Source organism: Wyeomyia smithii, chromosome 3 (genome assembly GCF_029784165.1).
Source record: "Wyeomyia smithii strain HCP4-BCI-WySm-NY-G18 chromosome 3, ASM2978416v1, whole genome shotgun sequence".
NCBI classification, from domain to species: Eukaryota; Metazoa; Arthropoda; class Insecta; order Diptera; family Culicidae; genus Wyeomyia; species Wyeomyia smithii.
Genome location: NC_073696.1, coordinates 16,247,829 through 16,259,828, shown reverse-complemented (window position 1 = coordinate 16,259,828; position 12,000 = coordinate 16,247,829). Strand labels below are relative to the sequence as shown.

The 12,000-nt window shown below is 37.7% G+C and overlaps 1 protein-coding gene across 7 annotated transcripts in view; it reads left to right on the top strand.

The window, feature by feature from the left end:
- Nucleotides 1–12,000, top strand: part of LOC129732407 (CUGBP Elav-like family member 2) — a 575,258-nt gene that overhangs the window by 260,118 nt on the left and 303,140 nt on the right. The gene's annotated exons all lie outside the window — the stretch shown is intronic.

The window sequence follows — 12,000 nt, the reverse complement described above, 5'->3', positions numbered from 1 at the left end:
TTTTTATTAAACACCCGTTATCTTTATGTGACTTGAATCCAGCTTCCTGCTAAAGGACTCATACGGTGTTGTTCTGATCGTGGCAACCCGGCATACAATGGTCCAGCGTTCTATTTTTTCTTTCAGTTATCCCATTTTGCTGTGGAGTGCATCCGCTTCATCAACTCCGCTCAAATGCCTTCCTCTGCATAGAACTTTCGAATCCTGCTTCCGGTGTTACACGATTTGATGGAATTACTTTCTTACGAACTTGGATTGATCATCAATCATGGTCATGTAGAACTTACAGCCGCCTAGTGTCTCTGTCATGGATCCGTGAACGATATCGACTATCTTCTTTGACTTTTTTCCACCAGGGACGGAAACAGTGGACTTGGAAACTTTCCTTGAATGCAGCACTCGCATGCCATACGGATTCCGCATGTAACCAAACTTTTTCGTTCGTCACTGCTATTCTTTCGTTTATCATATTCATCCGTCACCTCTCAACCATCGCCATCGTCAGATCGTCCTCTCGTCATTATAAAGGGAGTATACGAATCCGGAAGCCCAAGGAGAACCAGCGCAATCTTGAAACATTCTTAGCTTACAAACACACCATTCTCCAACCAAACGTACAGTTTCTCTATCGCAGCGAAGTATACCTCCTCAACATTTTCAACCCGAAGTTGAGATTCGTGATCTGCTTCTAAGTTGATAGCCTTTGTCCCAGGGTCAATTTGCTATGATGATTCGCTAACGCATTCCAGGTGGCTTTTACACGTAGACCGAGTCGAATGGATCGCACTCTCCTCTACCAGAAGCTGGAGTGTTTTCAACGGTTTTACGTTACATTCCCGGATCCACATGCTTTACCAGACCGTCCACGTCTAACAGCATGAATTATTCAATTTAACAACTCACAATCGTTCGCGAACTTTAATGAAAAAAAATTATATTCAATCAACGATGGATATCACTCCTTTTCGTCGAGAACAATATGGGCCCATAACCTATTGGCCTTATGCGTGATTCTTGGATACTTGAGGTTTAAACGACTTGTGCTTCTGTGTGCTGCGATCAACAACAAAGCAACAGACAAAAATTATAACCAAAAATACTTGCTAAGACGTAAACTTTGAAACTCTCAGGGAATAAACAAATACAAATCCTGTCTAATACTTGCGCTATCTTTCTTGCACAGATTTTTTCTATTGACCGCAGTTTTAGCGTGGGCTAGAGCTTAGCACTCCATTACCGTTCTCGCATAATGACCCAATGCCAAATCCAGCCAAAACTTGACTTGACACCTGCCACAAGAATTTCTTGGCAATTCTATCGACCTTCTTTTCCCGGAACACCCAGGCGGAACTTGCCAACGGAAACCTCTGAGCCAAGGATGCTTGGCGTCCGCTTCATTGTACGTTTCGTCGTCCATTACGATGCATTTCGGTTGTATTCATCACTCGTGGTAAAACTTCTGGGCTTGGGGTTTGTTATTCTGTTTATTAGTTATGTTAGGCGTCTTCCTTGAGAGGATATCCGTAATGATGTAGCATTCGAGAAGAGAGGTGGGGGTTTGCAGTTTTGTGACGAAATGTGACGAGGAGAGTATGGAGGGTCAAGCCAAGCTCCAAGAAAAAAAATTGGATCTTCTCTAATTGTTCTTTTTAATCAATGTTTTGTCTGTTTTTGGGTCTTTTTTAATACTTTCTTGTCTTTTTGTATATTTTGTATATTTTTGATAATAAAGTTTCCAAAAATATTGTCATGAAGGGGGGTTGTTATAAAGCTACGTAATTATCTAAAGGGGGGTCTGACTTTGCGATGAAATGCTTCGTGGTGCTGTAAAAAATACCTTTAAAAAGTTACTTCGTTCATTCATGCTTCCTAGCTTGAAGACTGTTTGCTGGATGAACCAGTCGGAAAAAAATTACCTTTTTTGCCACATCCCGAATCGAAAAGTTCGGATAGCGCTTGAAGAAATCCCTAACCTTCTTTGTCTCCACATATTCATATTCGGTCGTCTTCGCTGTTCTTCAGCTATCTGCTAATCACTTGATCGTCTGGGTCTTCTTATATGATTTCAGCACTCGAGACACGATCAAATGGAGGATTCCTATCCGTTTCGCAATCCACCTCTGCAACTGGCCTGAATGTTCCACAACCGCCATATTTTTTTGTCGAAGCACTTCTTGCCTAGAAGCCATCTCGGAAACCACTTGATAGATTGTAACGAAATTTTACACATACAGTCGAATCCCTTTATAGCGACATCGCAAGGGACTGTCGATATAGCGAAATGTCGCAATAATACGAAGAATGTTTGCATATGTAGAACAGAAGGTACCGTTGAGAATGTCGTTATAGATTCAGCAATGTCATTATAGAGAGATTCGACTGTACTCTTGTCGCAATAAAGAATGACAAGTATTAGTTTCGGTATGCCGTTATAGAGGAAGGTCGTGATAGCGAAATGTCGCAAAAAAACGAAGAATTTTTGTATAAAACAGAAGGGACTGTTGAGAATGTCGCTATAGCGAGATTTGTCATTATAAAAAGTGTCATTATAGAGGGATTCGACTGTACAACCAATTTAGCATAGCATAGCATAAGCAGCTGCACAACTTTGTAGTTGGTGCTAGCAACAATACTCTGTTTACGAGAACAAATAACCTTCTTTTCTGAGCAGTAACATAAAATTTGGGATCTAATTAAATGTTACTAAACAAAGGTCAGATGTCTTCAGAGAACTGTTACCGCCCTGGCCACGTCCTTGCAACTGTTGGGGAATGGGAAAGGAATGTTAGTCCAATATTTACTTGAGAGAACCGCAGAGAACTCTACGTTACATGAGATGGGAAATTTTAGTAGGAAAAGGAGACCCTGGGATACATCTTTTAGATGTTGCGGGTCGATAATTGATTATGTTATAGGTATGAATTTTCAGAGCTAATAAAAGCTGAGGCTGTTGTGATTTACCGACTTTTTAGTTTAAATTAACTGACTGATTTACTGTTTAAAACTGATAAAATACAGTTGAATGTTTAGATCATTTATATAGCAATTCTACTATTTTATGTTTCGAGGTTAGGAGTGAATGTATACATAGATAGTTTAGTTATACGCTTATTATTATCCACCGATTTGACTTAATTGTTATTAGTAGCAAATTAATCTTCAGACAGCCAAGGCTTTACCACATCATATATTTCCATTACAACTAAATTGATAGTCGAATAATGTCAAATAAGACCCACGCGAACAAAGTACAATATTCTCCAAAACATAAACCCGAGCCTCTAAAAAATTTTGTTAAGTAACACATTCGTATGAACAAGAAATCTTCTGTATGTTTACGAACTTTCTAGTAAAAAAATTAGTTTATTTTTCCTCTACTCTCAACCGAAAATACATACAAAACAGATCTGTATGAATCTACCTCTACACGTCGATGATCAAAGCAAAAAAATGCAGCGCCGCCTACATGTCAAAAAAACAATTGATTAAGTTTATAGTATATCAACAGAAACAACTCAAACAGAAAAATCTAATAAAATAATATCACTTATCTCGCACAAAATCCTCCAAAGACTACATATTCCGTTGTTGTTCCGAGTTTTGTTGTTTGGAACACCAGCACTAGTGTTTTTAGTAGATTTCACTATTTATTCTCTCGCTAAACACACTTTAAAAGAATAAATTACGTGGAGATAAAAACGCGCACAAACAATCGGCCTTGTTGCCAGTTACTCTCTCCATATTACACTCCTTACCAATTTTACCTAAAATTTAGCAAATGCTTGCCCATACATTACAAAATTGTACGTTGAAAAAAGTGTTACATTTTTCCGTGTAGGTACAATTTTGATTTGCGATCTCATTGACAGATACCAAATATCTTAAATATGTTTCTTATACATAGTCCTCTATTTATGTGCAAATGAAAATTAGGATGGTCCTAAAATCAACGAAAAAAAAAACAAACTAACTTGTTTTTATTTGCATAAATAATTGTAAACAATCTTGGCAAACTTGTAGATCAACTAATTTTAAGTAACTTTGTAAAAAACCTTTTTGTAGACATTAAATTTGGTTTCCAAAAACAGTCTTTTCGCTCTATTTTTTCAATTCAAATTTAAAAACAAAGTTTTCTTCGGTAACTTTAATCAAAAATACGCCAATTTTGACGAAAAAACATTGTCGATATATTGTACAGATGAAGAGTTTCCACTATTTCTATTTTAAAAATAGGCCCTTTTAAAATATTGATGTCTCCGTTTAGGGCAAACATAAATACCGAAAGTTGCTTAATATTAGTGGATCTACAACTGTGCCGATGAATGTATACATTTATTTCTGCGAATAAAAAAGTTAGTTTTTTTTATTTAGTCGATTTCAGGAACACCCTAATTTTTATTTGCACATAAAAAATAGACTTAATATAAGAAACAAGTTCTTAGAAAAAAATTAACTCTAAAACCACAAAATCGCATCGAAAAACTCATGTCCGCCTACATTGCCTTACTGTATCACTGTGCATTGTTGTTGAATTTCTGTGAGCCTGTGACATTCTCACACACGAAACTGAATTTACTCAATTTTAGATTTAGTTTACTCAATTTAATACTTTCACGGAAAAAAATATGTTGTAGATTTCGTGCGTATATTGTTTGTATTTGAAACTAACGCCATTCCGGGAGTTAAATATTGATAATATAATAGATGTAGCTTATCGAGGCACGAAGAAGAAATATTCGAATAATCAGGCCACGACGTGTAAATGGTAAACTAATCCCAGGTTGCTATAGACGTGGTTCCCTGTGTAACTTCACTAGCTCAGATCACGGGATAGCAACTACGAAATGTGCGGCCGTCAAGCTCAAGCTCAATAATCAGGCCACGAAGTGAACAATCTGAAACTGAAAGTGGTCAACATTCATTTAAATGTTTCAATTACCTCGTGGAAAAGATAAAAGGAGAAACCGCACAATGGTTGTCAATAGTCGTATATGGTTGTTGTGCAACTTTTAGCTTAGATAACACTTGAATGTTCTATCAATTTAACAATTTAAGTATGGATACATATAATGTTGTAATTGGTTTAAAAGCTTTATTATATTATATATAAAAGATATTCAACAAAACAAACATAATAAGTGATAACAACTGTTATGCAAAAACTATTATTTAATGTTTAGTTTTCTTCGTTTTGGAAGAATTTTTTGTTTTTTTTATCCCTCCGAATTTTTTGCTCTCGAGTTCTATTCATCACTTGCTTTAACCAGCATATTTATGTATTTACTAGCTGACCCGGCAAACTTCGTCCTGCCTATTTTTGTGTTTAATTTTATAATTCTCAACATTCCAAATTCATTGATTTCTTGCGGTTTTATCGGAATGACAACAACCTCGTCTTTTGCCTTTAGTACATCACCTCTATTCCGGAAACACTCATATTGGGAGGAATTCAGTTATTTTCGTTGTTTTCCAAAAACTGAAAGTGGTCATCTTCGAATTCAAGATGATGTCCAGGGTCAATGCTTGGCTTCTATACAATATTTCGATTACGGAAATATTCATATGCAGTAGTATTCAGCTGTTTCCCAGAAGTTGCCATCTTACAATTCAAAATGGTGTCTGAGCCCATAATACCCATAATGAGTGTTATCTTTTGCCACTGTGTTTAGGAACCGGAAGTCGCCATATTGGATTTCAAAACGGCATTTGGAGACAATTTCTGGCCTCTGAGCATCATTCTGGTTAAAGAAACGCCCCTATTTGGTTGTTTTTGGGTCATTTTCGGCAGTTTTCCAGTCACCAAAAGTCGCCATTTTACAACTTAAAATGTTATCCAAGGTCGATTTGTGGTTTCAGTGCATCATCACGATTTCGGAAATACCCATATTGGGTAGTATTTGGTCATATCTCACTGTTTCTCAGAAACCGGAAGTCGCCATCTTGGATTTCAAAATGGTATTTAGAGACAATTTCTGGCCTCTGAGCGTCATTCTAATTAAAGAAACATTCATATTAGGTGGTATTTGGTCATTTTCGTCTCTTTTCCAATCACTGGAAGTCGCCATTTTACAACTCAAAATATTGTCGGAGGTCGACAAACGTACAAACCGTGGAACACCACTCATGGATTGCCTCATACATAGGCGAACTTTATTATTATAAAATATTCGGCCGAGTCCACTTCACAATAAAATGTGCATTTTTTTCAGTGTACCCATTAGGGTAATATTATTGTCAAAAGTTACTCTCTTTCGCATGTCGTGTAGAACAAAATCAGAAGTGGCGCACCTAGCGGTCGAAAAGGTGACTAACGCTTCTGTCATTTTCAATTTGTCTTCATAATTTCACTTAAGTGAACTATATTGGTATTTAAGATATTTGCAGATACCGTCAGTAATGCCGCTGCACAGTGGTCAAACAAGGCAAAAAGTGGAACTTAATTCCATAGCGCCTTTTACCTTCATCCGAGCTTAAAAGTGTCTTCGGAACAATTGTTTATATGATTGACCCGCATAATCGCAAATTGTCAAAAAGTATGAAAAGTTTACTATACTGAAAATAAAAAAATAAACTTTTTTGTGTTAAGAGATAGAAGAATAGTTTCTTCAGCAAAGTTGTAGAAGATTCAAAATTATGAAACTTTGTTGAACAAATATAATTCATATTTTCTTTCGGTACAAAGTTATAAAGTACATTACATGGACCTTACTTAAAAGTTAGTTTTTTGTACTTAACTTTTATTAGTTGCATTTTACACGATATTATTGTCTGGAGAAATTGTTGGGGCACACAAAACATACATTTTTACCAAAGGTAATATATCTCCCGGTCTTTTTCTTACAAAGTTATATCATGTTTTAGCTTACTTTTTCGATAACTTCAAGAACGTATAGGTTAAAAAGTAGTACTTAAAACTCCTTTAGGTTCCATTTGTCCCAATCCACCCGTATTAGAGTACGGCGAGCATACGTTACAGTAGGTTTTTATGTATCCAAAATACAAACTTTTTTGTGTTAAGATATTTTTTTTCTGTGTGGATATATCCAAAATACTAGCTTTTTTGTGTTAAGATATTTTTTTTCCTGTGTGGACTCATCACTGCGACCAGAGCTTAGATCTATTGTGATATTGCCCGGGTGTTTTCTGTACTCCGCACTTTATATTATTGGCAGTATCACTATTGAAGTAAGTGATACGCTTATCTTTCATATCCGTGCTTGTGTGTAAATTTTACCTTTCCGTTTCAAGCTTACTGCTCTACTATACCGAGCCTCTGTCCATCCTAACAATATCGCGTAAATACAATTCCCTGTAGAGATACGTTACTCACACCAGTTTCATTATAATAAGGACTTATTTTTGTTAGGAGAGTCAACAGGGGTACTGTAGAATTCAGGTTGAAGGAAGGGTACGTGGTAGGGAGCCTGAGAATAAACCCATGCTAAAGTCTATCGATAACCAAATGGCCTGATTCTACTAAGATTCGAACCCACGACCACCTGCTTACCAAAGCGGACTATGTAACCTTGCGGCTACGGAGCTCCCCGTGTTAAACTATAGAGGAATGGTTAATTCGGCAAAGTTTTAGAACGTGCAAAAATATGAATCTTTGCTGAACACACAAAATTCCAATCTTCATCAGGTACAAAGTTACAGATTAATTTCTGTAAAAGTTACTTAAAAGTTAATTTATTGCACTTAACTTTTGTTAGCTTCATTTTACAAGAAAACGTTATTCTAAAGAAGCATTTGGGCATACAAAACACACGTTTTTGTTGAGGACCACACATCTCCAGGACTTTTTCTTACAAAGTTATAGCATGTTTTAGCTTATTCGAAGTATTTTTACAATTCAGTTTTTTTTTAAATCTTCATTTATTTTTTTTTTAACTGGTTGGCTATTAGTCTATTATGATTTGGGAAAAAACGGCGTGAACTTTGCGTTTTAGAAAGCTCGATTGGTACGGCTGGATGCCAACACAAAATGAAATTCATTTTTTTTACATTCCTATTGCGGAACTGCGATAAACAGAAAAAAATTGCAAAAAAGGCGGAACCTCTCATAGCACAGCTCCGAAATAAACACCAAGAACACAAAGCGAACGCGTGGTTGGATTGCCGCTTTCTTTTCAATTTAGTTTTAGCTTTTTTTTATTTTTATATCAAAAGTTTAGAAAAAACTTCACCAATCGATTAAGACATTTGTGTTCAAGGTATATTTGATAAAAATAACGACACAACAAACCGACACATGGTAAGTACAATACTATACCATCCTGTTGTCAGCTATGAAAGCGAGCTGATGATTGGTTGAATGCTGCGAAACTGAACCAAAATGATTGATTTTCAACTCAACTTTTCACTTACCATAGCAATATAAAACCCAATTAGGACTAGTAATATAATACGCATTGTAAGAGGAAACATTTCGTTACTCCTTTCATAGCATACCACCCTACTGAAGTAAGATGTAGTCGCGTCTCAAAAAATTATCTTCAATCAACGAATAACTGGATCTCAACATTGTATGGGCCCATAACCTAATCTGGGCTGCTGCGGTCAATGTAAACATGGTTTTACAGCATTTTTTCTCCATTTCAACCATATGAAAAACGGGTGCACTGCAATGATTTTTGTTACAAAATCAGACAGGTCTTCCCTGACCTTTAGTTATCGAAAATCATGTAAAATGGAAAACTATTCGGGAAAACTTTTGACCGCAATGAAACTCTTTTTTAAATAGCTCATTAGCGTTAAAACAAATTTATTTTAGCATTAAAGGTTAACCCGGTGCCTCCACTGTTTGATTTCATATCTGATCCATTCATATTTTGTGCTGGAGTTTCAAAACGGTGTTTATCCACGTCGCGCGTTTCGCGTACTGAGTGCTTAGAAATATCAGGGAATCTAATTTTATATTCCAGACAATGTCAGAGAACAGCAAAAAGTTTAATATATCAAAACAAAACGAGTCAATTCAAAACGAGATATTCAAACGATCGGAAAACACGTTATTAAATTTCGCGAATCTTGAGATACTGGCCTGAAATTTTCCCCGAATGCTCATACACAATTCGCCTTACTTTTCTGTCAAAAAGTGGCCGCGAAAAATATAGAGGGAAATGCCTCACACAGAAACACTAAAATGAGACCTTTCATCCGGCATTTTGATCGCATACTCTTTTCCTGTAAAAAAAAACATAAACCTCGTCCAGCTGGACGAGCTAGCCTTTGGACCAGGAGCACTCTTGTGAAAAGCTATTTTCTGTGTCAGAGCGTTTACACGAAGTTTTAGTTTCATTTTCTTTCTCCTTCTATCTCGTAACCCGTTGGTTCCTGCCTGCGTCTTTACCACTGCTGCTTAACTGATCAGTTGCAGTTGGTCTTTTGCTGGATATGAATCAGTAGCTGCCCCCTGGCTGGCCGCCAGTATCGCACGTTGGGGTATAGTTTTTCCTCCAGCGTGGCGGCTAACCAACTTCTTGACAGCTTTCGAGTGGGAAAAGAAGTATGGAAGCGCTCTCAGCTTGCGCCACTTCACGTTCAGAGAGGGTAGTTGTGTCGTTGGGAGAAGTTCTGCGGTCTTGGCAGTTGCTGCGGTGTGGCTAACAGTGAAATAGGAGACCTCTTATTGGTTCAATCTGGGTGACTTGCCTCGGGGAAGTACGATAATTTCTGTGGGGAAAGTGTCGTGGGATAAGATTAAAGTGGCCAGCCAAAAGTATCAGATCAGAGTTAAAGTTTTGATGGACATTTTTTATACATTTAGCTTCCGTCGTACAAATATTTCCTGTTTGCGAATTTTACCCCCGTTTCATTTTTCGCAAGTAGAGAAAATCCAGCGAAGAAGCAAGAGAAAACAGCTTTACAAGCGGATAATTGTCCTGTGGTTGGAGTTTTTTCTCTTCTCTGTAAATCTTTTCATTAGTTTAATTTCTGTTGGCAAACCTCAACAACCGGTGCTTGCAAAAGCCAGAGTTCACTCGGGGATCACTAATGGGATGAGGTTAGATTATGTGCACCTCTGGAATAAACAACTGAACCCTGAAAGTGCTGCATCGAAGTTCTGGTGCCAACAGGAGGAGTAACTCTAATTAGATTTCAGCTCATAACATTGTTTTGTGATTAAAGCGCACTTAATGGGAAAATGAAAAGAGCGTGGAATCTTTACCAAGTTCCGGAAAAACTAAATCAGCACATCAACGTACGAATACCGCCACGGGGCAGCACGATTAGGACTCACAGAGAAGAGTAGAAGACTGGCAGCTAGCAACCAATCAGCGAGAACGATGATAAAGACGTTTGTGGAATATTTGACTTTTCTTTCGCTACTCAACTAGTTGGAATGTGCCACCGGCTGAGAAAAGTTTTTTCTCTGCACTCTTAGTCTGTTTGTATTTCTTGCTGATTCTACATCAAGAAACGAACGAGAAAAGTTTATAATTAGCTGTATAAGAAAATTTGCACAACATGAATAGTAATTAATCGAAGAGCGAGTAAAGTTCTGAGGCGCGTCCTTCAGCTCAGTTAACGATAATTAGTTATGTTTACATTATAGAAGGGGTGAGGGCTTAATTTGCTGTCTCCGTCAGTTAAATGGCAAAAAGTGGGCGCGACCTAAAATTCGACAGGCAGGGTTGTGACAGCGTGTCAAATTCTGACGAAGGGTCTTAAGGCTGTAAGGATCAGATGAGTTTCAGCGTCGCCCTTGGTACATCAAACTCTCAAATTATCGCGGAGTAACGTAAAAACTGAAAACTGAACAAATATCAACTAGAAAGCAGAATAAGACAATTGACAACAGCCCTATTACTTCTTATTACTGGTATTTTATTTCCAAAAGGTTGCTGACCTCTCAGTGTTAAACTTGCATGTGAGGAGCCCTTTGCGGTCTATTAAAAGGCTAGCAGGCCCATCGAGAAGCAGTCATAACGATCCACTGGATTCTGTAATAAGTGGTACTGGTAGGTCTGCCTCCATTCTCATTTTCCACAAGCCGATCCGGTTCGGGAAAAGGCACAGGAAAAATATTAGATTCAATTATTTCCTATATTGCATTTGCGTGCACCGATCCGTAGTGAATTTAATGAACTCTCCTTTTGCCGGGTCCCCCTCCACTCGCTGTGGCGTGCGAAGTGAACGTAAACATTCTTCCGGCCCATAGTATGGCCGTCGTTGTTTTTTCCCAACTTGGAAATCTCCCATCGGCCCATATTGAGGAGGGCTCGTTCCGTTTTCCTGTCCCGTGTTACACCGTCAAGTGGGATGTTATCGAAATAATGACATAGAAAAATAATTCACCCTCGAACCGCACGCTCTCGGCGAACTTGCCGCGCGGTGAGGAATGAAAAATCGCCGGGAACAAATCGAATCAAGAGCTTTCTTTTTTGTTTGCAATTTATTACGAGAGGTTCCGCAGTGCTAGCGAGGGGGGAGTTTTTCAGTTTTCAGTTTGATTATTTTCTTCATTTCTGCCTTAAGTTCTATCGTATTTTAAATAGGTTTCATGAAATGCTATTAAATATTTGAATAATTCATCTCTCACAACATTAGGGAAAGGGTAAAAATCAGAACAGGGTTCCTACAGACAACGTATGCTAGCTATTTGCTACAGCCCTTCTCAATTTTGTTGTTGACGATGATGATGATGATGATGATGATAACGATGACAGTAAAGATGGCGACGATACGACAAGCGATGATGCAGACGAGGACAAATAATTTACTTTCTCGTTTTGTTTTAATCCAATTGGAGGGAAAATTCCTCCGAAAGCAATTTGTATGATTTCTCTTGTCCCTATGCCCTGGACTATTTTATTTCGTTGTTTACTCGACCGAGCGTAATTTAATCAGTAGAGCGGAGGCATCCCAACAACACACCTGGAGGATATTTGATTGATTCGAAGGAATTTCAATTTTATGGCACGATTGCTCCGAGGGGATTTTGGAGTTAATTATGTACTTTGGACTAATTGTCTTTCCGTTGGAAAGGTTGAAATT